Below are 25,116 nucleotides of genomic sequence, written 5' to 3'. Positions count from 1 at the left end.
CCACAATGAAGAGTAGCCTCTGCTCGCCGCAGCTAGAGAAAGCCCGCGCACCGCAGCAAAGACCCAACGTGGCCAAAAATAAATAAATAAATAAATTTATTTTTTAAAAATGAGATAAAAAGTGATTTAAGGCAGCATTATATATTTGCAAGGGGAAACACACACGTGCTCTGGCATGCTCATCAGCCTCTAGGACTTTTCTCTTACATTAAACTCATGAATTGTTCACACAAAATGTTTAAGGTTAGAATTCTCATTACTATTTAAAATAATAATCCTGAATACAGAGACTTAAATTGTCAAGTTTTATACAAGCATGTTAATGACAGAACTGTGATTCTAACTCAGGTCTTTTTATCACCACTGAACTTTCCATTTTAGCATCCATGTGACTAAAAAATACAATTATATTTAAAATAACTGCTATTTTAGTATTTATATGTACAGTGATATGATATTGCTTTTATATTTGTAGCAAAAAATTTCTTGTATGCTACTGACTCCTCAATAATATATTTTTCTCTAAAATTCCAATTTTTCTGGTGAAATATTAAACTTCATCATTCAGATTTCAGATCAGTTTTTTAAAATGTACATGTATTCAATATTTCTATTTAATTATATATTGGCATATATTCATTTACACATTTAACAATACAATTTAATCAAATTCGGTACTCACATACTTATGTATTGTTGAAAAGTTACCAAGCCCCTATTAAAAAGATCGATACATATCTATTTGATTAGGCCAAGAAGAGCTAACAACATTGTGTGTTTGTTAAGGGAAGTTACAAAATGTGACACTGCCCAGATGCATGTTATAAATAAAAATGATCAACACATGACAAGTGTATAAATGGGCTTTTTAAAAGCTTTTCCCCAAAGATTGGCATTTTAAATGTCTCCAGTGTTCCATACAATATCTGCACTTCCTGAACTCTGGTGCCAAGATAACATGGTGTGTTCCATGTCAGTTCTAGACAATATATGTTGCCGTTTTATGGGCATTCATTTTTTTAGTTCTGCTTCTTAATTATTGGATGTTTTATTTACTATCATCTTAGGTGAAAGAGATGCTATTTTTCCTTAAGGTCGAGTTCTAAATGCTTGCATTGGAAGCCAACTCTATACTGAGTCACTGGCCTGAAACTTGTATTAATTTCACAGAGTCTATCATCTACCATCATCCTCAGGGTTGCTCTCAGTATCTACACATGTGGCAGAGGAAAAGCATTTTTAAGGATTATAATCAGAACTGTGATTCAAATATGAATCAGCTTGTGATTCAAATATGAAGATAAGTTTCATGTGAAAAGCTAAGGTGTCCATTTCCTGAGGTTGTTTATAACTTCCCAAATTTGTTTGAAACATCTGGACATGGAGCCTAGGACCAAGCGTCGTTTCTCAGTTTGAACTCAGATATAGGTAGTTAAAGTCATTTTGTTTTTATTTTCTCAACAGAGTTTTATTCTCTGATCCAGTAGATGAAATATATAGTTATACTTGATCTTATCCATCTGAAAAGAGTACTCTTTGTTTGATTTTTGTTTTAGAGTTACTACTGCCTGAGAAAAAGTTATTGTAGCCATTGTGCAAGATGTTCCAGAGACTCAAGGCACAAACGGACACTATTATTTTCCCTTTATTATCCCTTAAGCATTCTGCCTTAGTTTATGTTATTACATTATCATCTGGCATGAAAATCTATCCTAAAACATTTCAACACCTTAAAGAGAACTTTCATTTCCTATTTTCTTATCTGTTTATAGGGGTTAATGTTTATCAGACTTTCCATTTCATCATAACCAAGCAGTGATAAGAATTTTTTAAAATTATACTTTATGACAATGAACTACCCACAAGACAATTTAAATGCAATTTGTTGTGCAGAAAATATTTTCCTTAAAAATGTTAATTGATCTCAGTGTTCAGACATTAATTTAAAAACACAATGCTATGTAATCAAGGCTGAGTAGACCCTGCTGGCATTGTCTCTGAGATATATTATTTTTCTGTAGTATAATGATCTCTAATGAAAATCAAGTCATACGGACATGGAAACATAATGAATTTTCAGCTCAAAATAAAACATAAAATGGGGACAATAGGAATATTTAGTCCTCTTGGAAGGAGGAAAAAGAGCAAGACATAAACAAAGAGCTTCCTTGGGGATTAACATGGCAATTACACACATATTTGAAAAATACTTGTTGTACTTGTACTTAATTGATATTTACTTTAATTGTTTAATTCAGTACAGCTGTCAGGAAAAATATACTGAGGATTTGGGGAGGAAATTATTTATATTTCAATAACTGTATCAGTAGCTGCCCTACTAAGATTATTTTAGATTAAACTTTTTGTGAGGGAACATATTAATGACTTGGAGAATAAGTAAAAATGAATCACTTTATTACTCTATTTTGAAAAATATTCTGAGTCAAACTGATTGTCACTTTGAATTGTGAATACCAAACATTTATAAATATATTAATAAATGCATAGGAAGTCAAATATGTACATTTGTTTTCCCAAAATCATTAATATGTTTTGAAATAAAACATAATACCTGCTATAAGGCATTATAAGACATACTACATCAGACATAACAGGATTGGTAAACAAAATTTTAAGTGTTGAATATTTCAAAAATGTTAAAAGACATTCAAATATTATGTCTTTTATAATTCAAAATATGTATGCATATATATATTTGAAATATATATGAAAGTTATCAAATATGAAATCTAACTATAAACAATTATAACCACAAATAAAAATATAATTTATTATTAAGCATTTTGGTTAAACAGTAACTCAATATTTCATAACCTCTTTTGATTTAGAACAAATTTATATGTTTAGAGTGAATCAATTGAAATAAAATAATTAAAACTAGTTATTTGATACTGAATTGAGTTTAATTTTCTAAGAAGTAATTTTATTCAAATAAGCTGTACCAGACTACAAGAATACAAAACTACAAATAGCTATGGGGAGTTCATTTGATTACTTTTATATTTATTTTTCAAAAGCAATTTTTGGAATCATCTTGAAAGTTGATAGCCTTTATGACCAAATTTTCCAGTTTCCCCTTGTTTGTGTTTGCATTGTGTAAATGTAACTCCTAGTATATCAGAGAGGATTTAGAAGTGTGAAGATTAACCTTTCTTCTCATTTAACTGAAATGAAAGCATATGTTTCTGATTCAACTGACTAAGTAGAGTTGTATTTGTCCCTTTATCCTATAGCTTGGAATGGAAAATTAGGACTCTTTGAAAAAGTAGTTCAAACACCATATCAAACAAAAAGTTTATCACCATAATTTTCTTTTTGTGTGAAATCTATTATGTCTACCAGGAAAAAAAGACAGATATTTCCTCTTAATACTTAGAGATGAGGGCTTCCCTAGTGGCGCAGTGGTTAAGAATCTGCCTGCCAATGCATGGGACATGGGTTCGAGCCTTGGTCCGGGAAGTTCCCACATGCCGTGGAGCAACTAAGCCCGTGCGCCACAGCTACTGAGCCTGCGCTCTAGAGCCCACGAGCCACAGCTACTGAGCCTACATGCTACAACTACCAAAGCCCATGCTCCTAGAGCCCGTGCTCTGCAACAAGAGAAGCCACCACAATGAGAAGCCTGTGCACCGCAATGAAGAATAGCCCCTGCTCGCCGCAACTAGAGAAAGCCCGCATGCAGCAACGAAGACCCAACGCAGCCAAAAATAAATAAATAAATAAATTAATTAAAATAATAATACTTAGAGATGAATGGAAAATTTGTTTGAAGCCAGTGACTAGAGAAGAGATGGTTAGTAAGATTAATTACCAGTCAGCAGAGCAAGATGCAACAACAGTTCAACTTGTTTTCACCCAGTATACAATTCAGGAAACAAACACACAGATGATAAGGGACATTTTGAAATGAAAATGAATGTTACATAAATTGTATTTGAGCAATAGTTGGGCCAATAAATAATAACATTTGAAACTATATTTAAATATGCAAGCAGAGTGACTCTAGAAACTTTACTAATATCAGAAGAGATGGTTTAATCAAAGAAGATAATAGTAGAGCAAAAGTAAATCCATTTTCTGGAGAATCAGAGAACCAGGCATGCAAACAGTGCATGAATTTACATAGAGAAGAGGTAGTTATCCAAACATTTAAACAAGATTATAATATACAGTACAGGTCAACAAGTAAAAGACATAGCTTATTTATTGTCTAAGCAGGACTAACAGAAACGTTGACTTGAAAGTTTACTGTGGGACTGATTCACCCAATCTCCCCTCCCCTCCCCCCGACACAATGTAGGATCCTCATTGGGTTCTAAGTTCTGAAACAAAGCTAATACTTCTTAGTTCTAGGTACATAGTAAACTTTAATAATAATATTTTCTATTTGGGAGATTGTCCAAACAGCTATATATTAGTGGAGAAAAAGAAAGGGACCATATCCAGATATAATATAAATATTTAGCTACAGATTACAACCACTTCCCTGAGTTTATCTGTTTCCTGTAAAATAGTAGCTGTGTTCCTTATTTAAGTCAAGTGATAGTTCCATTCAATATGTATTTTGAAGTGATGGATATTTTGATATTTAATATTTTTGCTAATTAAATACTAATTTACTTTGTACTACTGCTTTTACTTAGTTTGTCAGTTAATAACCATGGGTTACTTTTAGTAGCAATTGATAACCATTAGTGTTAATGCAATTCTTTAATACATAAATAGAGAGTGATGCATGTACTAAGTAATGAAGCTCCTAACTGGTAAGTGATTAATTATGTTGGTCTCTAGGATAAATAGCAACACATGTCACAATGCATGCAGTCAAAATTCCATTCATTATGAACTGCTTTTAATATATCTCTGATATTTTTAGTTTAAAGTTAGTTACTAATGAACTCTTTACTGTTAAAAACTACTTAGATTCCGTATATTAAGGATATGAAACCAAAAATTTTTGAAAAGCTGAATGCTTTGGAATGAGAAGGAGGTTGGGGCACACCCAGAATGACCTAATAATCCATATAGAAAGAATTAAATGCACGAATGGAACATATATGATACTATGTAAAATGTTCAAGGAATCATGATAATTTGGGGCATCAAGAACTATTTATGCATGGGTAATAGTGGTGGGAAGTTCTTGAAAGGGAGCCCTCAGTGTCATTTTTTATGGAAATTTCATAACTCTGGTATTAATCTGTTTTCAAATTTCTTTAGTTATCTATTTATGAAATCCTAGTTTTTCTTTGAAAAAATTTGGGTATTCATATGGTATTGGATGGCACCTAAGTTTTAAATAAAATATAATGCCTTCAAAATTTTATCTGTGTTGTATGAAGACATGAAAGTAAAACCTGTATAAAGAGTTGGTAGGCAGAATTAGATATTCCTTTTTCTGGGATCCCACAGTAACTTGTTGTGGACTGAATGTAGGAATCTCCCCAAAATTCATATGCTGAAGCCCTAACTCCCAATGTGAGGATATTTGGAAGTGAGGCTTTTGGAAGGTAATTAGATTTAAATAAGGTGTGAAGATGGGGCCCCTATGATAGGATTAGTGTCCTTATAAGAAGAGGAAGAGAGAACAGAGCTTTTTCTCTCTCCTCCATGTGAGGGCACAGTGAGAAGATGACCACCTGCAAGCCAGGAATGGAATCAGCTGGCATCTTTGTCTTGGACTTCCCACCCTCCAGACCTGTAAGAAAATACTTTCCTACTGTGTAAGCCACCTGGTCTATGCTATTTCATTATGGCAGCATGAGCTGACTAAGATGTTTCTATATATCTTTATTTTAGAGTTCATTACATTCTATTTTTTGTTAACTTCCCATGAGTTCTTAAATTCCATTTTGGTAAGTAATGCTTCGGAGTCATTTGCAAACAGTAGATACTTGTCACACTGCCTGCCTTGGACTTATCACTCAGTAAAATACAGTAAAATATAGTTGATATATGGTCACTCAGTAAAATACGGTTAAATCAATAAGTTAAATAAATACAAGTCAATTAGAATAAAAAGATAGTGTATATTTCCTGATATGCCAGAGGTTTTTAATTACAAATTTTGCTTTGTTAACTACCAAGTAATAGATAAAAGACTAATTATTATCCAGGCCCTAAAAGATTGGAGTATAATCAATAGCTAAGCAGAAAGAAATTGAATTTTTATATGTTCCATCAACACATGGGAAAATTTATTTGGCTGTCAAAATATCACCTCTCACCATCCATAAAATCAATTCATTATGATGGACCCTAGTACCTGCTCATATTTTGGTAAATTATTACTGTTGGAGAAAAATAAATCACATTCCAGGCATAAGGACAAAATTCTCTTGGGTCATTAAGTAATATCTACTTTCTAAAATAATCAGCAGACAGATGAGGTGTGAAACTAAGTATCAAAGGGCAAACCTACAGGTTCTGACTAGTAAAAAACACAGAAAGAGAAAAATGAGCTTACTTTCATGTCTTCATACAGCACAGATAAAATTTTGAAGGCATTATATTTTATTTTATTTTATTTTATATTTTATTTTATTTTTTATATTTTATATTTTATTTTATTTTTTATATTTTATTTATTTTTTATATTTTATTTTATTTTATATTTTATTTTATTTTATATTTTATTTTATTTTTTATATTTTATATTTTATTTTATTTTTTATATTTTATTTATTTTTTATTTTTTATTTTATTTTATATTTTATTTTATTTTATATTTTATTTTATTTTAAGTGCTATCCAATACCATATGAATAACTCTGTATAATTAATAAATGGATTTCCTCAGTGAACTATATGGCAGATTATTGGCACAAGTTAAAGTCATGTAAAGTATATAGATATACTGTGTTACTTGTGTTTCTAACCAGTATGTTCTGGACAATTTCACAAAGAGCAAAAAATCAGTATTTCTTTCTCAAATTGATAGATTGTCAGAAAAGGACAATTCAGTTATAAGTTTCAATAGTCTAAAAAATTTTTGAGAGTAGGACAAATAACGTGCCAATTTAGCACCTGTAGTAAAATATTTATTAACTGCAAGATAAACATTCATGCACCCAAGTACATACACCAAAGTAAATAGATATAGACTCAAACTAGCCAAGAAAAAGAAAAATGGAAGATTCTAAAATTAATTCTGATTCTAATAAGTTTTCAGTTAAAAAAATCATAGAAGTCACAAGATGTAGCGTGCCATAAAGTGTGATAGGCAATGTTTTCGGTTACACATGTTGATTAAATAAATTTAAATAGAAACATTTTCCATTTGCAGTTTTTACAATGAATTGTTTCATTTTCCCAGTGTTGTCTATTCCCTATACACAGCTATAAATATATAGTTATACAGAATCTAACTATAATGCCCAGTTCTTAACTTGTAAAAAATACTTAATTTTCTCAATAACTTACTAATCAGTTTATGTTAATTTTTATTTCTACTCTGCTTATAATAAATTCACTTAATGATCATCTTACAATGCACTGAGTTCTATGTGCCTAATTTTGGGCTTATTTTGCCATACTCATCTCATTTGAACCTGCCAACTGAAAACTGGCCTTGTGCTCTGCATTTTACAAATGAGGTTGTAACTGAGATTAAGATAGGCTAAATAAACTGTTCAACGTCAAACTACCAATAAATGTGTCAAAGCCAGAACTGAAAATAGGTACGTCCTGCTTAACATTGCAGACATATCACAATGTAAATGCAGAAATTTATATCCCAGTTTTCTTTATTTCCTCCTCAGCTATCCACACTAGCGGTAGGATTGTTGCATGGTATATAGTGGAAAGGAGAATTTAAGAGGCAAACAACCTCATATTTGTAGTTCATCTACATTAAAAAGTGAGAATTCTTGAATTGGATAGTGTCAGTTATCAACTTTATGTTAAAAATTGGGATATAGAAAATACATGTGTAAATTCCTATAACTATTTTTAGTGATGTGATTAATCAATGTAGTCATTCTTCAAACCTCCAGTTACATTTATTTCACACCAGTCAAACAGTTTTCCAATTTGCCCAGCTGAACTATATGCAAAGACAAATATTCTGGTAGGATTTTCCAAGCAAAATTCAGTTCCTTGTCTCAACAGCAAAAAACACTATTAGTATTGAAGAATTAAAGTCAAAGTATTAAAGGAAATGTAATGGAATAGTCATTATGCAACTCTAATTCATTCTTGGCTACTGCCCTCCAGTAAAGCCGTTACCCATCTCCAAAGGAATAAAAGAAAAATGAACATATTCCCCCAATGGTCTAGACATTTGTCTTCTTAACTTTATAAGATAATGGAGAGGTTTCAAAGACTGGTTCGATTTCTTGAGCTAATATTTAGACTGATTTTACAGATATTAAAAATACTGTAAGAAGGTTTTCTCATGTTATCTATTTCTAACTCAGAGTATGTAAGTTGGTGGGTAGAAGGGAACATTAAGGAAAGAGTCTTCCATGTTCTTGTCGTCAACCATCACCACATTACCAGGGCTCAAAAAGACAACAGAGGCCAACCTGCTAAATCTGCCAGGTGATCAGCTGGCTGATGTCTGAGTGTCCTCCAGTGGCTACCAGAAAGAGTTAACAGGATTACCTAAAATACATTTTCCCACTCTCTCCAATATCGCCTATCCATGAGAAGCTTTCATCTTCTCCTCTAAATTCTCTGTTGCCACATAAGTCTCAACCCATTCGCTTTCTAATGCTCCCCAAATTTTCCCCTAACATTCATTTTATTTTGACAGATCTGTCGACTTGCCTGTGAGTTCTGTCAACCCTTCAAAAGTGAGTTTGAGAAAAGAAGGCATGGCTCATATTATTTCTTTACTTCAGCAGAAAATGGAGAGACATATTTTTCACTATTACATTTTAAAATTTATAATATTTTAAGGGTGTGACATGTGACATATTATTACAATTTGAATAACACTGATGAATCAACCATAAAATTTAATGGGATAGGCATAAATAGGTAATATTGGTGTCAAAAGCCAGAGCAAGATATTCTGAGGAATTAAAATGATCACATTCACTGGCACACTATGATTTTCCTGGGCTGTGAAGAAATAAGCATTCCAACAATTGCAACTTTAAAAAGTAAGCTGAAATTCCCACATCCAATATTTCAATATTTGAAATTCTCCTTCCAGAGTTCAAATTATGCAAAACACATCTACAGAATAAATAGTTTATTATCTAATTTTGGGATGTGACCATAACATTCTTCATTGAATGTGATAGTGGTATTTCAACATATTTCTCATAATTATACAAATGAAGAAAAGAACAATTTAACCTCTGTAATCTCAGAATGCTTTACTAATGCAATAGTTCATAGAAGCTGATAGACAAGTAAGAGTAAAAAAAGTACATCAAAGGAGTAATATGACTTTTATTTAACCCACATGTGTGTTGTCATATAATTTGAATGGACTTTATAAACATGAAGATAGTACAGAGAGTTGGCGTATACTTCGTACCCAGTTTACTCTATTTTTAACATTTCACAATGGTATGTTACAACTTTTACAAATATTGAAGAAATACCGATTCATTATTATTAAAGTCTATATTTTATCCAGATCTCCTTAATTTTCATATAATGTCCGTTGTCTGTTCCACCATCCCACTATACTTCACATTTAGTTGTCATGTCTCCTTAGAGTCCTCTTGGCTATGACAGTTTCTTGGACCAAGAGGAGCCACTTCCAGACTTGATTGAAGGGACCCTGCATCAGCTCGATACAATGGGCTTTGAGGCAAATACAACAATTTGTTGAGATGCTTGGTCTGGGATTGAATGTGCTCTGTGGGTAAGATAAAATAACCAACCAGCTATTAAAGAGGAAACCGGCTATTTGAGGGGAAACTGATAGCTGTTCTTGAAGTCCTTTCTCCCCATCTTCCTCCGTGGTGTAATATTTATCTTGGCACATGTTGTTCTAAAATAAGATCTCTATTCTCCATCTTCTTTTGTAGCTACATGAATGCATATAACTATATTCTGATGAATCAAAAGTAAGTAGGAGTATTGAGAGGCAGTTTCCAGAACCCTTCCTTAGAAAGTGGCTCGGGAATGACCTTTGTTCCTTTTTCTTAATTCCTTGTCTTTGTTCCGTTTCCTCCTGGAGTGAGGTCGGAGTCGTGGACAGTGAAGGCCACGTTGCAGAAGGTGGAGTGGTCAATACAACTTGATCTTGGGTCTCTGAGGACTTAATGTAGCAGAGCCTGCATGCCTGCTCTTATTTGCATTCCTATGAAGTTTTATTTTAGATGTAAATGAAACTCTATCATTTTAAACTGCACTTATTCTGGGATTTTTTTTTCTTTTCATCTACTGCGTAGTCTAATGAAAACTAATACAGTTAATGAAGGCAGGTGTTAGTTACATAGATTAGAACGTGGGACATTCTTGTTGGCTCCTTTGTCTATTAGTTCTTCTTATATCAGTAACATACACATGCATGTTTTCAGATTAAACATGTAAGCTGACTTGTTCCTTGGATCAATGAGAGGGTATCCCCTGAAATATTACCTCTTGAGTAATGGTGGGAAAATGTGTAAGATTTTGCTTTACAAGGGGAAAGAGGGAAATATGATCATGTTTGGCATGGTATGAGTAATACAACCTTTCCTCCTTGAAACAGGAGTCTTGTGTTTTTTACTAGAATTCATGATATTGTGATATATTAACATGTTAGCTGACACATAGGAAAAATGTCAGACACTTGCCATTTCTTGATATAGTAAACAACGTCGAGCAAGTTATCTAATGCAGAAAAGACCTCTGCACAGTTTCCAGACGAAGGCAACTCTTCTCTAGCACGGGGGAGCAGTCCACTTTTGCTTGTCCAGAGGTTTCGGGGGAATCTGGGAATTAAAGTTTCTCTAGCACATTCACTAGCATCTCCTTATCACTAATCCCTTATCTCACTCCTTCCCTATCAGGGACCCACTCTCGCATAGGGACTTGCATGGTCTGTGAATTCAACCATGGTAGCAATTTAGCTACTCTACTATTTTTCCTCAGTCAGATTTTCCATCACAGTTGGCTCTCTGGCTGCTGAAGGAAAGGGTATCTTTCAATGCTTATATAAAGTCCATCTGACTTTTACCTATCACATAATTCACCCACATAAAATGTACAATTCAACATTTTTTAGTATATCTATGTTTTGTGCCTGTCTCACTCTATTGACAAGCAGTGTTGCGGTTGGAGCAAACTTTATGGTTCTTATTATGATTGCAAGACACCCTTCAGCAATAGTCATCAGGAAAGTTTGGGGAGAAAAAAAGCTATTACTTGCAGGTCCTGGAAATTACACTGGTGGATTTAAAACAAAAGCAGGAAAGCACAGAAAGAGAAGAAACAAGTGACCCAAATGATCAGTTATCAAAATCAACCAAGATCTCCCAAAGAAGCCTAAGGGAGGAAGGTGGCTGGTAACTGCTTTTTTCAAGATAGCCATCTTTGAAAAGGATGCTTTTTTGATATGGATGCCTTCACAACCAAAGCTTAATTACCACCACCACCACCAAACAAACAAAAACCCACCTCTCAGGATTTATACTACAATGCATATGTATGTGCAGCCATCATCATCATCAATTTCGGAACATATTCATCACCTCCACAAGAAACCCTTAACCTTTAGCTATCACCTCACTACGCACTGCCCCATTCCATGCTTCTGACCTAAGCAACAACTATTCTACTTTCTGTCTCTATAGATTTCTCTTTTCTAAACTTTTATATGAATGGACTCATATAGTATATGGCCTTTGTGATTGGCTTTCTTCACTTAGCATGATGTTTTCAAGGTTTATCCATGTTGTAGCATGTATCAATACTTCACCCATTTTTGTGGCTATATAATATTCCATTGTATGGATAGGCCATATTTTGTTTATCCATTCATCCATTACTAGACATTTGGATTTTCTTACTTTTTACTATTATGAATAATGCTGCTATAAATATTCATAGTTTCCATGTGAACACATTTTAATTGCTCTTGAATATATACTCAGGAGTTTAACTTCTCTTGGGTATATATTTAGGAGAAGAATTGCTGGGTCATAATGTAAATCTATGTTTAATCATGCGAGGAACTGCCAGACTGTTTTCCTATGCAACTGCACCATTGTTTACTCCCACCAGCAACATGTGAGCGTTCTGATTTCTCTACATCTTTGCCAACACTTGTTATATGACTCATTCATTCTTGCTTTCCTAGTGAGTGTGAAGTAGTATCTCAATGTGGTTTTGATTTACCTTCCTTGATGAGTAATTATGTCAAGAATCTTTTTATGTACTTATTGGTTAATTGTATATCTTCTTGAGAAATGATTTATATCTTTTGTCCAATTTTTAATTGGGTTACTGGTCTTTTTTATTGAGTTGTAAGAATTCTTTTTATATTCTTATAAATCTCTTAATCAGATACATACTTTCTCCCATTCTATAGTTTTGTTTTGTTTTTTTACTTTCTTGATGGTGTCCTTTGAAGAACAAAAGTTTCAATTTTAAGAAAGTATAATTTATCTATTTTGTCCTTTCTTTCCTGTGCTTTTTCGTGTCCTATGTCAGAATCCTTTGCCAAATACAAGATCATAAATATTTTGCCCTAAGTTTTCTTCTAAGAGTATTATAGTTTTGATCCATTTTGAGTTAACTTTTGTATTTGGTTTGAGACAAGGATCATGTTCATTTTTCACTTGAACGATTTGGTTTTTTAAGAATCATTTGTTGAGAAGACTACTCTTTCAACATTGAATTAAATTGGCACTTGTGAAAAAAATCAGTAGATTATAAGTATATGAGTTATTTCTGTTCTATTCCATTGATGTATATGTCTTTCTGTGTGTCAGTAAAACACTTTCTTTATAACTGTTTCTTTGTAGTAAGTTTTGAAATTGGGAAGTGTGAGTTATCCTACTTTCTTCTACTTTTTAAGGACTGTTTTAGCTAACTTGGTGTCTTGCAGTTCCATATGAATTTTGTTTCACTTTCTGTTGGATGTTGCTGGTCATTATTTAATATGTGTGAAAATCTTGCAGACCATAAATGTTCACAGAAATCCCTCCTTAATCCTATACAATAAAATTGAAGGGCTCCAAGGGTAAAAATCCAACAGATAAATTGTGACAGCTGTGGTAGATATATAGATAGATATTTAGATTTAGAAAATGTTTTCCTTTAGTTTTAATTTAGATATTCTGTTGTGACAAAAAATTTACTCTTAAATCAAGAAGTATAATCACAGTATTTAGCAGAAATAATTATCAAGGCGGTTGGACAGGACAAAGTCTCAGAATAATAGAAACCCCACGGGGGAAAGGACGATAATTATTGGTAATGCCAAAGAGATCTCTCTTAAAGAAAAAGACAAAGCAATTAAAAATGGACTTAACCACATGTATGTTCCTTGTTTTGATGAAGGATGCTTTAAACATTTCTATAAAGAAAGAATATATACTCGTGGAATTATTTGATTGTAATTTAGTAGTCTTTCAATTGTTGAAAGTTAGAGTGAACTGATATGCCAATAGATATTTTTGAAAGAAGATTACAGATTTAAATAAAGAACTCCCTTAAATTTTTTACAATTGGATATTTTCCACCATGAAATAATAATAATAAAAGAACATATATCTCTGTAAAGGTCATAGCTGATGATGATTATTATAAGCATTGTAAAGGAAAGGATCTCCTTTAATATCTTAGAATATCTTATATTCATCCTAAATAGGTAAGCTCATATAACACTTTTCCCCTTCAATTAAAACTTTTTTAAAGTTTAATATGTTATTAATACACATTTCAGCTTACACGCTTTCAAGCCACGTTAACAAGCCACATGTTTTATAATTTGAATCTTTCACAAGAATAAACAATACAGTGCATTTACAAAGTAAATCTTCTAAATAGAGTTATCTAGATACATTAAATGAAATTTATATTAATTTTCACCTCATCCATTTGACAGAGCTTATTCTATGTTTGCTTAGGCAATTGATTCTGTATTTTTTCATCACTGGCATACAATATAATCATATAATTGTGGTAAATGTGAGGGAACAAATTTACACAGCTATATTCTACTGAACATAACTGAGGGTTTGAAGACCTGTGGCCATTTTCAGTATTGTCTTTTTACCATCAAAGACATGGTAACTAAGTTTAGCTTCTCTCTAATGAAGAACTGGTTGGTTATTGACATTTAATAATCTACCACTAGATGAATACAGGTGAACTAATGAATTGGGAGAGGGGAGGATTCAATGTTGACAGGATTTTTAGGAATTGTTAAAAAATAAGTGAATTACATATAATTATTTTTATTTTTCTCACTGGTTTTACTCTGTTTCTAATGCATTGGATTATGATGATGTACAGCATATTTAATGTGAACAATTGTTGTCTGCAGTCTTTTGCTAACATAAATATATTTGCAATAACAGATAATACTAAAAATAGCATACTACTGTTTATTATTTGCCATTCCTTGTCAATACAAGTATAAGATAAATTCCTAGAGATGTAATTCGTGACTTATAGCATATATGTATTTTTAAAATTGCCAAAGATTGGCCATTTTCCTCACCCCCAACCCCTAAAAAAGGCTGTAGAAGGAATTCAGAGTATCAACAATAGCGTATGAGTCCAGGCTTTCTCATATTCCCTCGGCAATGTGTGTTATACATTATTTGGCTTTGCTATAATGACATTTTAAAAATGGCATCTCATTGTTATTTTAATTTACATTTATTTGATTGTGACAGAATTTAATACCATGTTGTATATGTGAAACTAATATAAATATATTTTTATGTACAGTTATTGATGTATAATTTTAAAACAATACCACTGGTTGGTGTGTAAGAACGTTTGAATACTATCAAGGAATTTGTAAAGGTGTTAAGCATAGAAGGTACTAACATTTTTCCTGTTAGTCACTTGTTATTTTCGTGTAAGGTATTATACTGTAATTTTTCTCATTTTTATGAAGTCATATTTAGCAATATTTTCTAAGAATTTTGTTTCCTGGCTTTATTACCTTGATTAGAAAAGGAAGTTTCCTTTTATTCCTATTATATAAAGTGCCTTGACCATAAACAGGTAACTTATTTTTAGTGAGATAACTGAAACTCCAGCACAACAGAAAATAACAGCAGTGACAGCAAAAATCCACCACTTTAATAGTAACCCCAGTAATTTTTCACTAGTAAGTATAATCTTTGCTAATGATTTTAGCTAATAAAATGTATTTGAAATTTATTAAGTTCTCTTTTACTTCAAGTTTATAAAAACCTTATTATAACTTGTATAGTATTATAAATGTTTTCCTGAATTTATTGATACAATCATATGGTTATTATCCATTAACTTTGGAATTTGGAATTGTGTTGAGTTATGTTAAGAGGTTTTCTAATACTGACACATTCTTAGAGTCACAGTGTAAACTCTATTTAGTCATATGTTATTTTTTTAAACGTTTCTTTAATTAATTAATTAATTAATATTTATTTTTGGCTGTGTTGGGTCTTCGTTTCTGTGCGAGGGCTTTCTCCAGTTGCGGCGAGCGGGGCCCACTCTTCATCGCGGTGCGCGGGCCTCTCACTGTCGTGGCCTCTCTTGTTGCGGGGCACAGGCTCCAGACGCGCAGGCTCAGTAGTAGTGGCTCACGGGCTTAGTTTCTCCGTGGCATGTGGGATCTTACCAGACCAGGGCTCGAACCCGTGTCCCCTGCATTGGCAGGCAGATTCTTAACCACTGCGCCACCAGGGAAGCCCCATATGTTATTTTTTAAACTTTATTTCTGGATTTAATTTTCCAATATATTAACTTTGTATGTTTGCATGTAATTCCATGAATAAAGATAATGTCTTATAATGACTTTGATTGGTTTAGGCATCTTTATAACAGTCTCAAAAATTATGAGGTAGAGGAGACTATACTCTATTTGAAACTTCTTGTGAGTCTATAACTATTTCAGAAAGAAAAATTTTAAAAAAGAAAATAAAAAAAATGCACTGTTACTACATGCAACAACATGCAAGAACATTTAATGCTGAGCAAAAGAAGCCAGATACAAAAAGTAAACACAGCATATGCCATTACACTTTGGGTTCAGTTTGGGTAATGGCCACAAACTATAGTCTTTAAGTGTTGTGATATATATATAAAAATTGCTTCCAAGCAAAGAATACACCTTTCCACTTTCTCTGTTGTCATATTGTCCCCATTTCCTTTGCTACGTTTTAGAATATTTTTAACAGATACTTAGTGTATAGGAGCCACAACAAAAGTATGAAAAGCCTACAGTGTTTTGCTTTCCATTATGCACAGATGGGAAAAATAACAGAACATCTAAATAGAAAGGAAAACTTACATGTAAGTAAAAACTGGGTGGATAAATTGGAAGAGTAAAACACAATTATTTCTTTTTAGCACATAGTAGAATGGTTTAAATATGATGGAAAATAAGTTGAACTAACTCAGTTTTCTTTAGTCAGCTTTTTATAGAGGAAGAAGTAAAATGTTTGGTTTCTTAGGCTGTGGAAACTTACTGTAGAATTGCTTTGATAATTAAATATTATAGAAAACAGTCTTTGCAATAGTTTAGTTGTAGGTCCATAGATAAGAAACACGGGCTGAAACTTTTCATTAGTCCTCCCATTCATTTGAAATATTAATTGAATTTTTATTATGTATCAGATAGTGAGGTTAGCATTTCTGATTTAAGAAAAAAAAGAGACAGAGGTTATAACAAAGCAAAATAGATTTGTCTTACAATAGTCTACAGCTTAGTGGGCAAAACAGCCCAAAACACACATGATGTCTTTAAAATAGTTTATTATTATTATTATTATTATTATTATTATTACCAAAGAATTTGCTTGAAATGGACATCCGTACAAGCTTACAGTACTCATAGGCAAGAGCAAAAGAAATCTCATTAGCTTTTCACAGTATATAAAAAAGGAAGAACTCAAACTAACAATGAGTAAGAGGATCACAGGCAGTCCGAGTTTGGAGTCTATCTAAATAAAATTATCATTTTCCCTTCTATCATTTTGGAGGAAATTTCTCATTTTTTCCACTTGCTATGATGCTGGAAACCCAAGATAAGCAGCATTTAGGGCTTAAGGTGTGGCCAAAACTATAACAGAAAAATTAAAGTATAAAAATAATAAAGTAATAAAAACCAAACTTTAGATAGGAAAAATTAAACCTCAACCCTATGTAGCTACCATCTGCTAGAACAGCCTTTTAGGAAGTCATGGTGGTTCCCATCCTCACCAACGGCTCTTATGCAGCAACATCTACATGGCACTTTCCTACATTCATGAATTGTTCTGTTATATTTTTCAGGACAATGATCTCTGATTTCTGGGTGATTTTTAAAATATCTGATAATAAATCTGTCTTGGCAATGAAAACGGATGGAAATAAATAAGAATACTAGGTGAAGTTATTTGAATTTTAATACAAAGTTCCTGGAAAGAGAATAGCTTAGTCCAAGTAATAACTAAATGGTTATTATTTTATAACTATAAAAAGGAAAATATTTTAAAAGAAATAGGGTTCTTTTGCAATAACCCTCAGACCTCAAGATAATAGATCGGTTTGTCTGTCTTTGTAATGTAGATTGGAGATTCTGGCATTGCAGATAACATGAATTTCCATAGTAAGTGATTGTTCACTAAAAGGTATAGAACACGTCTCTTCAAAATAGCATTTCTTTGAAGGTGCATGTGTGCGTGTGTGTGTGTGTGTGTGTGGTGTGGAGAGAGGGAATGGTGATAATTTGTTTCTCCCAAAATTAAAATGTAAACCCACGTGTATAAAATCTTTAAATGAGTAGTGGTTTGTTTATTTTTCTATCCTATGGATGACTAAGTGACTGTAGATGACTGGGTGATGCCAGTGCATACCTATTGGATTTATTTCAACAATAGATATCACAATACAGATGTTATATTTCACAGCTGTGCTGTCGCTCAAAATCAGACGTGTTTTTGGGAGTGTCTAGAGTCGTTTCAGGATCACGACTTGCTCATTTTTGCATTAATTCCTAATTTTTAAAATAAGAGAAAGCTAATTATTTGGGGATCTAAACCATCTGGAAATACTTTTTCTTATTAAAAATGTAAGCTTAAAACATTTTTCAAGAAGGATACACTTAGATATTGCATACAAAGGAAATCCATTTATAATGAAGTAAGTTCAATAGATTAAGTGTAACAGGTGAAAAGACCAGGTGCAGTTATACCCCAAAATCTGTCCGCATAGTTGTATAATTAAAACAATTTAAGTTATAAGTAGGTACAATAAGAATAAGAAGATTTGCCAAAATCTAGAAGCTAGTTATAACATCTAAAATGTAAGGGTGGAAGTTTTGTAAGCCTTTCCGGACAGTTATCTCATTCTGAGCTTTGAGAAATGACCTGGAGATACTGTAAATTGAAACAAAGTAAAAAAATTTTACAGCAGCAAACTGCTCCTTCACACCATGGCCTTGGAGTAATGAAAGGTCAAGACCAGTGATCATCTATCTCTATAATTTCACTAACAACTGACAAACACAATTTAGAAACTGCCCAAAAGTGAAGTTGATCTTGTTCTTAGCAAAAATTGTATCTATCTGTTTAGATTTCTCTACTATGATATGATAGCAACAATGATAAAGAATTCATTCACATCCATCAATAGAACTATGAAAGCACTATTTTGTAAATGGTTTGATTCAATTTACAGAACAGAAATCCCATTTAAATGATATATCTTAGAGAGAACTGGGAAATCCTCTAATATATATTTTTCTTTACGTTTACTACATGCAGCTATGATTTTGAAGCAATCCTAGTTAAGGTATTTGCAATTGTTTGAAAGGTTTGAAGACACTAACATTTAGATCCCCTATGAGCTAACACTATCTCTTTTGGAATTTTCCCTAACTTTTAAAATCATATTATTTTTCAGGTATAGTTGAAATATTGGGCAATCATTATACATTATTTTGAAAAGAGAAATTTTAGACACATACATAAAAAGAAACATTATGCAAATCACATTCTATTAGTAAGTGATAGTAAGTTGGAGATTGATGCATAAGTAACCCTATTATTATTATTATTATGCTGGTAGAAGTGCTGGTAGAAGAGCTGTTAGCAATGCTACTATAAAAGTAGTTTTTGTTTTTTGTTTTTTTTTAAATTATTTATTTATTTATTTATGGCTGTGTTGGGTCTTCGTTTCTGTGCTAGGGCTTTCCCTAGTTGCGGCAAGTGGGGGTCACTCTTCATCGCGGTGCGCGGGCCTCTCACCACCGCGGCCTCTCTTGTTGCGGAGCACAGGCTCCAGACGCGCAGGCTCAGTAATTGTGGCTCACAGGCCCAGTTGCTCCGCGGCATGTGGGATCATCCCAGACCGGGGCTCGAACCCGTGTCCCCTGCATTGGCAGGCAGACTCTCAACCACTGCGCCACCAGGGAAGCCCTATAAAAGTAGTTTTGATCAAACACGCTGACTTCATCTCTGTGCTGCAATATTATCATGCACTAAAGTGAAGGAAGTATTAAGTTCTCATCTTTTTACCAGGAATGATACTTGTCTAATTGAAGTTCAAAATAAATATGACTTTGCACACTCTGAAGACAAATAGGAGCCATTATATTTCCTTTATAGCATGAGTCTCTACCCCCTGACTATAATTTTTTTTTGTTCGTTTCTTTGTGTGTTATTTGACAGTATATAAAAATTTGGGTCATTTTTACTTAGGCTACTCTTTTAGAATAGTTATAGGTTTATAAAAAATTGAGCAAAGAGTCCAAAGAGTTTTCATATACTGTACCCTTTTTCTCCAACACACACACACACACACACACACACACACACACACAGAGTTTCCCTTATCATTAACATCTTGCTTCAGTGTGGTAGGTTTGTTACACTTCATGAGCCAATATTGAAACAATATGACTAACTAAAATTTATAGTTATATTAGGATCACTCTTTGTGTACTCTATGGGTTTTGAAAAATGCATAATGACATATATCCACCATTACAGTATTACAGAGAATGATATTATTGCCCCAAAGGCCCTGTGTTCCACATATCAGGCCTTCTTCCCTCATCACCAACCTACTGGAAACCACTGATCTTTTTATTGTCTTTTTCCCTTTCTACAATGTCATATGCTTGAAATCATATAAGTATTTAGCCTTTTTAGATTAGCTACTTTCACTTAGCAGTATGTATCTAAGTTTCCTCTACGTGTTTTCCTGGCTTGATAGTTCATTTCTTTTTATCCCTGAATAATATTGCATTGTCTGGATGCACCACAGTTTGTTTATCTGCTCATCTGCTGAAGGACATCTTGTTTGCTTGTAAGTTTCACAAAAAAAAATTTTTTTTTTTGAATAAAGCTGCTATGTTTCATGTCTATGTTTCATGCTTACCAAAAACATGGGATATGGGACTCTGGGAGGGCTCACGACAAGGAGTACTTCCCAGAACTTCTGCTGCCAGTGTCCTTGTCCCCACGGAAAGCCACAGCCACCTGCCTCTGCAGGAGATATTCTGACACTAGCAGACTTGAAAAGCTTGTGCTTCAACGGCTAGGGATTCAAGGATGCTCAAATCAAATCACATTTATATGTCTGTGCCAATTTGAAGAGAATCCTGAACTTTAGTTAATCAGCCGTGTAGCTGACAGGGTCTTGGTGCTCCGGCCAGGTGTCAGACCTGTGCCTCTGAGGAGGGAGAGCCAAGTTAGGGCATTGGTCCACCAGAGACCTCCCGGGTCCATGTAATATCAAACGGCAAAAGCTCTCCCAGAGATCTCCATCTTAACGCTAAGACCCAGCTCCACTCAATGACCAGTAAGCTACAGTGCTGGACACCCTATGTCAAACAGCTAGCAAGACAGGAACACAACCCCACCCATTAGCAGAGAGGCTGCCTAAAATAATAATAAGGTCACAGACACCCCAAAACACACCACCGGAAATAGTCCTGCGCACCAGAAAGACAAGATCCAGCCAAATCCACCAGAAAACAGGCACCAGTCCCCTCCACCAGGAAGCCTAAACAACCCACTGAACCAACCTTAGCCACTGGGGGCAGACACCAAAATCAAGGGGAACTACGAACCTGCAGACTGCCAAAAGGAGATACCAAACACAGTAAGTTAAGCAAAATGAGAAGACAGAGAAACACACAGCAGATGAAGGAGCAAGGTAAAAAACCACCATACCAAACCAATGAAGAGGAAATAGGCAGTCTACCTGAAAAAGAATTCAGAGTAATGATTGTAAAGATGATCCAAAATCTTGGAAATAGAATGGAGAAAATACAAGAAACGTTTAACAAGGACGTAGAAGAACTAAAGAGCAAACAAACAATGATGAACAAAACAATAAATGAAATTAAAAATTCTCTAGAAGGAATCAGTAGCGGAATAACTGAGGCACAAGAATGGATAAGTGACCTGGAAGATAAAATACTGGAAATAACTACTGCAGAGCAGAATAAAGAAAAAAGAATGAAAAGAACTGAGGACAGTCTCAGAGACCTCTGGGACAACATTAAACGCACCAACATTCAAATTATAGGGGTCCCAGAAGAAGAAGAGAAAAAGAAAGGGACTGAGAAAATATTTGAAGAGATTATAGTTGAAAACTTCCCTAATATGGGAAAGAAAACAGTCAATCAAGTGCAGGAAGCGTAGAGAGTCCCATACAGGATAAATCCAAGGAGAAACTCGCCAAGACACATATTAATCTCACTATTAAAAATTAAATACCAAGAAAAAATATTAAAAGCAGCAAGGGAAAAACAACAAATGACATACAAGGCAATCCCCATAAGGTTAACAGCTGATATTTCAGCAGAAACTCTACAAGCCAGAAGGGAGTGGCAGGACATATTTAAAATGATGAAAGGGAAAAACCTACAACAAAGATTACTCTACCCAGCAAGGATCTCATTCAGATGTGATGGAGAAATTAAAACCTTTACAGACAACAAAACCTAAGAGAATTCAGCACCACCTAACCAGCTTAACAACAAATGCTAAGGGAAATTCTCTAGGCAGGAAACACAAGAGAAGGAAAAGACCTACAAAAACAAACCCAAAACTATTGAGAAAATGAGAATAGGAACATACATATAGATAACTACCTTAAATGTAAATGGATTAAATGCTCCAACCAAAAGATATAGACTGGCTGAATGGATACAAAAACAAGACCCATATATAGGCTGTCTACAAGAGACCTACTTCAGACCTAGGGACACATACAGACTGAAAGTGAGGGGATGGAAAAAGATATTCCATGCAAATGGAATTCAAAAGAAAGCTGGAGTAGCAATTCTCATATCAGACAAAATAGGCTTTAAAATAAAGACTATTACCAGAGACAAAGAAGGACATTACATAATGATCAAGGGATCAGTCCAAGAAGAAGATATAACAATTGTAAATATTTATGCACCCAACATAGGAGCACCTCAATATATAAGGTAAATGTTAACAGCCATAAAAGGGGAAACTGACAGAAACAGAGTCATAGTAGGGGACTTTAACACCCCACTTTCACCAATGGACAGACCAACCAAAATGAAAATAAATAGGGAAACACAAGCTTTAAATGATACATTAAACAAGATGAACTTAATTGATATTTATAGGACATTCCATCCAAAACAACAGAATACATTTTCTTTTCAAGTGCTCATGGAACATTCTCCAGGATAGATCCTATCTTGGGTCACAAATCAAGCCATAGTAAACTTAAGAAAATTGAAGTTGTATCAAGTATATTTTCTGACCACAATGCTATGAGACTAGATATCAATTACAGGAAAAAATATGTAAAAAATACAGACACATGGAGACTAAACAATACACTACTAAATAACCAAGAGATCACTGAAAATCAAAGAGGAAATCAAAAAATACCTAGAAACAAATGACAATGAAAACACGACAACCCAAAACCTATGGGATGCAGCAAAAGCAGTTCTAAGAGGGAAGTTTATAGTAATACAATCTTACCTCAAGAAAAAAGAAACATCTCAAATAAACAACCTAACCTTACACCTAAAGCAATGAGAGAAAGAAGAACAAAAAACCCTCCAAAGTTAGCAGAAGGAAAGAAATCATAAAGATCAGATCAGAAATAAATGAAAAAGAAATGAAGGAAACATAGCAAAGAACAATAAAACTAAAAGCTGGTTCTTTGAGAAGATAAACAAAATTGATAAACCATTAGCCAGACTCATCAAGAAAAAAAGGGAGAAGACTCAAATCAATAGAGTTAGAAATGAAAAAGAAGTAACAACTGACACTGCAGAAATACAAAGGATCATAAGAGATTACTACAAGCAACTATATGCCAATAAAATGGACAACGTGGAAGAAATGGACAAATTCTTAGAAATGTACAACCTTCTTAGACTGAACCAGGCAGAAATAGAAAATATAAACAGACCAATCCCAAGCACTGAAATTGAAATTGTGGTTAGAAATCTTCCAACAAACAAAAGCCCAGGACCAGATGGCTTCACAGGCGAATTCTATCAAACATATAGAGAAGAGCAACAAAAAGAATAAAATACCTAGGAATAAACCTACCTAAGGAGACAAAAGAACTGTATGCAGAAACCTATAAGACACTGATGAAAGAAATTAAAGACAGTACAAACAGATGGAGAGATATACCATGTTCTTGGATTGGAAGAATTAATCCTGTGAAAATGACTATACCACCCAAAACAATCTACAGATTCAATGCAATCCCTATCAAACTACCACTGGCATTTTTCACAGAACTAGAACAAAAAATTTTACAATTTGTATGGAAACACCCCAAACAGCCAAAGCAATTTGAGAAAGAAAAACTGAGCTGGAGGAATCAGGCTACCTGACTTCAGACTATGCTACAAAGCTACAGTAATCAGGACAGTACAGTACTGGCACAAAAACAGAAGTATAGATCAATGGAATAGGATAGAAACCCAGAGATAAACCCACACACATGTTGTCACCTTATCTTTGATAAAGGAGGGAAGAATATACAATGGAGAAAAGACAACCTCTTCAATAAGTGGTGCTGGGAAAACTGCACAGCTACATGTAAAAGAATGAAATTAGAGCACTCCCTAACACCATACACAAAAATAAACTCAGAATGGATTAAAGACCAAAATGGAAGGCCAGACACTATAAAACTCTTAGCGGAAAACATAGGCAGAATACTCTATGGCATAAATCACAGCAAGATCCTTTCTGACCCAGCTCCTAGAGAAATGGAAATAAAAACAAAAATAAACAAATGGGACCTAATGAAACTTAAAAGCTTTTGCACAGCAAAAGAAACCATAAACAAGATGAAAAGACAACCCTCAGAATGGAAGAAAATATTTGCAAATGAAGCAGCTGACAAAGGATTATCTCCAAAATATGCAAGCAGCTCACACAGCTCAATATCAAAAAAAACAAACAACCCAATCCAAAAATGGGCAGAAGACCCAAATAGCCATTTCTCCAAAGAAGATATATAGATGGCCAACCAACAGATGAAAGGATGCTCAACATCAATAATCATTAGAGAAATGCAAATCAAAACTACAGTGAGGTATCACCTCACACTGGTCAGAATGGCCATCATCAAAAAATCAACAAACAATAAATGCTGGAGAGTGTGTGGAGAAAAGGGAACCCTCTTGAACTGTTGGTGGGAATGTAAATTGATACAGCCTCTATGTAGAACAGTATGGAGGTTCCTTAAAAAACTAAAAATAGAACTACCATACAACCCAGCAATCCCAGTACTGGCATATACCCTGAGAAAACCATAATTCAAAAAGGGTCATGTACCACAATGTTCATTGCAGCTCTATTTACAGTAGCCAGGACATGGAAGCAACCTAAGTGTCCATCGACAGATGAATGGATAAAGAAGATGTGGCACATATATACAATGGAATATTACTCAGCCATAAAAGGAAATGAAATTGAGTTATTTGTCGTGAGGTGGATGGACATAGAGTCTGTCATGCAGAGTGAAGTA

Source organism: Balaenoptera musculus, chromosome 18 (genome assembly GCF_009873245.2).
Source record: "Balaenoptera musculus isolate JJ_BM4_2016_0621 chromosome 18, mBalMus1.pri.v3, whole genome shotgun sequence".
Lineage (NCBI taxonomy): Eukaryota > Metazoa > Chordata > Mammalia > Artiodactyla > Balaenopteridae > Balaenoptera > Balaenoptera musculus.
This window is presented reverse-complemented; position numbering follows the sequence as displayed.